Here is a 4,952-nt window from a genome sequence, read left to right as displayed (position 1 = left end):
GTCACAGCGCTCTTCCTATTTTTAGTAATGGGGGGGGGAAATGTAATTTTAAAGAAGCGGGAAGGGGACAACTCCGCCCCCTACCCCCACCCCTTGAGAAAAGAATAGCAAGAAGGGGGTGGGTGGTTTTGTTTGGCTTTGGAGAGGGAAACGTGTTTGGGGAAGGTGCCAACACCCTGGGGTGGGGGAGAGGAGAGATTCTCGGGTTTTACTTCCCTCTGTGCAATCTCATTAAAAGTACATTCTTTTTTTTTGGCCCCTCTTCTTTCATTCTCCCAACGCGAGTGTTTTTGTGTGTGGGGGGGCAGGGAGAGAAGTAGACCTGGCTGACTCTCTCTAGTCGAGAAGACTCCGGATTATTCTCTCTCAGCTCCCCCCCCCCCAACCTTGCTTTCAGGTGTGGCTAGTATTTTCATATTCACATTGGTGGTGGTGATGGGGGGGGGAAGAGACGCTGTCCCTTTATGAGAATCCGTGCCAGTCTACTCCCGCAGACTCCTCCTCTCTCCCACCCCCTCCACCCTTCAAAAAAAAATCAATTATTTTAGATGCAATTGACCTAAATCAAATTACTTAAAAGAATTAGTGGCTTATCTAATTGGATTTTTTCTTTTTGAATGGCGCTGGGGAGGGCCAGGGTTGCCCCACCTCTTCCTCTCGCCCTCATGACAAAATTTAGGGCGAGTGGAGTGTAAAGGGTGGGTGGGGGAGGAGAATCGATTAATAATAATAAAGTAATTCCAGAGGGGGCACTTGGTGGACTGAGGGACGAAACAGGAAGCCAGGATTTGACCAGCAAGAGTCAGGCAGTCAGTCGGGAGAGGTTTATAATTCTCTTTTTCTTGTGGCTCCAGTAATCTGGTGCGACTGCTGGAAGTGACATTAACAGAAGGCTGGTTGTTCTTGCCACCTCAGGGTGGACGGATTTATTGAAATCAACTGTTACTCTAGTTGCGGGGGTTGCAGGGAGGGAAGGAGAACTGACTTCTCCATGTGCTCGTGTTCCCTGTGATTCAGTTTTCGACAGGCTCAGCTTAAAACGAGGAAACTGAGCAAACAAAGGAATCCAAGTATTACTGTAAGCGAATTAAAAAACCGTGCTCTGCATGTGGGGGAGCGATACCTGGCTATTTCTTTTTTTTAAAACAGAGGGGTTCACTTCCTCACTTTCAGAACGTGAGCATTTTTATATATCGTTTATATATCGTTCCTTTGTCGCTGCAGTTTAATGCTGCATTTTTAAAGTTCTCCGTGGTCTTCTAGGCTTAGCGCTGCGAGTGGCTTTTTGCGTAGCGCTAACTTAATAGGGTCCTCTGTTATTTCTCGACTCTTTGTCTTAACGCCAGAAGAAGAGTTGCTCCTTCATATACTTCGCAAAGCACATCATTTCCGTAGTGTGACCCTGAACTGTTCGCTGCTTTGGATTCTTCCTTTCCTCCAGCTCCTCCCAGCTGCTGTTTGTGTGATTGTACTTGTGTTATGTAGAACGGCAGAAAGCACTGCCCCTCAAGGAAGACTCCGGTGTTCATCGTCTCTAGCTACAAACTTGCCAGAAACACGATCCTTGTTTGAAAGCAACTCCCAGTGAGAAGTTTTAAGTTAGAGTGCCTGGGGTTGTAGCCCAGGGCTATGTGGAAAAGGTCTGGGAGCCCATGAAGCCTTAAATAAGTTGTTTTGTCCACCCTTCCCCCCCTGCAGTTTTCAGAGATAAAAAGCTTAGATTGTTGTGAGGACTAAATGCAGTGTGCCATGCCTTGAATAAAATGCTCCATAACTGGTAACTATATTACAAAACAACACATTGGCTTCCTTGTGCAGTCTTTATATTTTGAGCGTAACGGGATATTTATACTTCCGCTTTTCTCTTTCCACCTTCCCGGCCTGTCGCTTATGGATGCAAGCCATATATGTCTGCGTATGACGCATGAATCCCACTTGTCACTGGTTGTGTGATGAATGGGTGCACATCTGTTCACCATGGATGTGTGTGTGTGCATGTGGGGAGGTGATTTCCTGTTCAGTGTGCACATGGCAAAATAAGAGTGTGTGTATATGGTGTAAGTAACACCAAAGGGGGATTCGTGTGGTTAAATTCAATGCAGGAAACTCCTTTTGGGTGAAGTCACCCTTCTCTCTTGTTTAAAAAAATATTTTGCTCCCCACTGCTGTGTTTTGTATGTTTAGGGGTACAGCCTTCTTAGCAGCACAGACTAAAATGGCTATTTGTGGCTCAGTGGGGCAATTGCTGCCTATAAAGGGCCAGTCAATTTGTAAGCTCCATCGTGGTGAAGTAGGTTGTGGCTGATGTCTGCTCATGGCCCAGTAACTGGTTAGGCAATATCTACGGTACAAAAAAAAATAAAGCTGTTTGAGCCACGATGAACCGTCTTGTAGCTTCCCTGCAGGCCTGGGATGTGCCGTTAAAGTTGGGTGCAGAAATCTGTGAGAGAATCCTTGTCCTTCCCCAGAGCCTCAAGTTGTTTAACCAGACTAAGTCTGTGAAATGGTGCGTTGTTATGGACGAAGGTGCTAGTCAATTCTCTTTGTGGCATGAAAGATGTTTTACTTCCATCGTACCCGTAACATCCATATAAGTGGGAACTGTGCAGAATGGGCCTATGAAGTGGTTACCTTGCCGCATGGTTCCCATGGTTCTCATGCTACTCTCTCATCCAATGTGGATTCTATGTGACTAGGCCATGTGAAGACGGCTCCCATAGTGCAGTTGGCTAGCGCAGTGATGGCGAACCTTTTAGAGACCGAGTGCCCAAACTACGACCCAAACCCCACTTATTTATCGCAAAGTGCCAACACGGCAATTTAACCTGAATGCTGAGGTTTTACTTTAGAAAAACCATGGCTGGGGCGATGACACGCATGCCCACAGAGAGGGCTCTGAGTGCCACCTCTGGCACCCGTGCCATAGGTTCGCCACCACTGGGCTAGCGTATGCTTCTGTGTTTAGTTGGGGCAGTTCTGAAGCTGTGTGAGACCGGAGACTGTACGTTCATCATTCAAGTAAATCCTTTGTGTTGGTGTAACATACAAAGAAACCTGTCCTTATTTTAAAACTTGAACTGAGGTCTTGTTAGATCAAGGTGGGCAGCCATGCTGGTTGGTCTCAAGCAATAGAACAAAGTTAGAGTCCAGTGGGGGCACCTCTAAGACCAGCAGAGTTTTATTCAAGGTGTGAACTTTCATGTGCATGCACACTTTTGTCAGACGATGAAATGGAATTACATATCATTGTTGCATATGTAGGAGTGGTTTGTTAAATTAGCATGCAAAATAGTGAGGAGAAAATTCTAATATTTTATCGCATGGTTTGAGAATCTGATGGTTGTAAATGAAATACTTTTGTGAATGGCGAAATTTCCCCACTGGCTTGCAGGTTACTAATTTGGCCCAGGTCCAGTGAATCCTTGCATGCATACAAGGGGGCATACAAGAGACTTGCATGCATACAAGGGGAATTTTTATTTTTCTCTGTCTCTCTCGCCTTCTCTCCTCCCATTTTAAAAAGGACTTAGGCCTGTAAGGCCATATAGCAAAAGTGTGCTGAAGTTCACGTCACGTACAAATGTCCCCTTTGGAGTTCCGGTCGATGGAAGCCGCGTGCCACCTTTTATCCTCCTTGAAGTTTCATTTTCAGCCTGCCCTCCTCCTAATGAAGTTCTGTACTAATTGGAGGAAAGAACTGTCAAATTACTCTGTACAACCTGACACTGAGGTGTTGCTTGACTCACACAAATGTCAGAAACGTCAAATGAATCTTTCCCAGAAGTATTTTTGTTCTTGAATGTCAGCAATTCCTTTTTTTTTAAAAAGATATTGTTTAAGCCTTTCCCTGAAGCATTAAGGAAACAGTTTATCTAATCAGGGCTGGGAAGAAATCCCAGGCAGTTTGTTTGTCAGGTGCCTACAAATTTGATGCGGCTTTCTAAAAACTAGACACCCCCCCCTCTTCCTTGTCGCTTAACCTAGAGTGACTGTTTAAAACAAAGTGGACAGTTTAACAATGGCACAGAACAATAGGGTGTGTATATACTTTCAGTGGCGGTTGCCCAACAGTCATCTGTTAAGGTCTCCTCAGGAGCCTGAAATCAGGTGTATGGAACTTTACAGTCTCCTTGTCTAGGTACCATCTTGGGTGTATGTAGAGCTTGCAGTCAGTGTTCCCTCTAAGCTGAGTTAGTATGAGCTAGCTCACAGTGTTTTAGCCTCTGGCTCACACATTTTTGTCTTAGCTCAGGAAGGATGGCTCCAGAGCAAACTAATCTATGCAACAGAAAATTGCTCGCTCACAAAGTAGAATTTTTGCTCACATGACTCCACAGCTTAGAGGGAGCATTGCTTGCAGTGGTCATTTATTTAGTTATTAATTAAAACGTTTTTGATCCTGTGTTTCTTTGTGGTTCAGGGTGGCTTACAATAATAGTTAAAACCCTAGAAATAGCCCCAGCTGGATTTCACCCTGCCTGACTCTATAACCACACCTTAAGCCCCACTCCACCATGCTAGGTGTATCGATCGTCACAAAGACAAGAGGGGCCTGGCCTCTTGGTTGCAGCTCACACTGGCCTGAGGTGGGTCCCACTTCATCGGCTGCGTTAGGTTCTCAAAGGGTAGCTGTATATATCCATAAATGCTGAGGAGGGAGAAACCCCCAGCAGTGAATAGCGGGGCTAAAAGGCCCACACAGTGCAAAAGGTGGCAGTAGACTGGTTCTTTTCCTATGCAGAGCCCAAATATATACAGGATAAAAATAGTATCGTGGGGAAATAGAGCACAAAAATATTCATTGTGCAGGCAATGAGTTATGCGTGTGTGCTGAGTGTTGTCAAGTTGGTTCCGACTTAACGGTGACCCTGTGAATTAATGACCTTGCAAACTGAGGGCCGTGGCTTCCTTGATGGAGTCAGTCCATCTCATGGTGGGTCTTCCTCTTTCCC

The 4,952-nt window shown here is 45.5% G+C and overlaps 1 protein-coding gene across 1 annotated transcript in view; it reads left to right on the top strand.

The window, feature by feature from the left end:
* The window catches only part of RCOR1 (REST corepressor 1), a 191,038-nt gene that overhangs the window by 732 nt on the left and 185,354 nt on the right, over positions 1-4,952 (top strand). The window lies entirely within an intron of this gene.

This window comes from Gekko japonicus, unplaced genomic scaffold (assembly GCF_001447785.1).
Source record: "Gekko japonicus isolate JY-2015 unplaced genomic scaffold, Gekko_japonicus_V1.1 scaffold93, whole genome shotgun sequence".
Taxonomy (NCBI): Eukaryota; Metazoa; Chordata; class Lepidosauria; order Squamata; family Gekkonidae; genus Gekko; species Gekko japonicus.
This window is presented reverse-complemented; position numbering and strand designations above follow the sequence as displayed.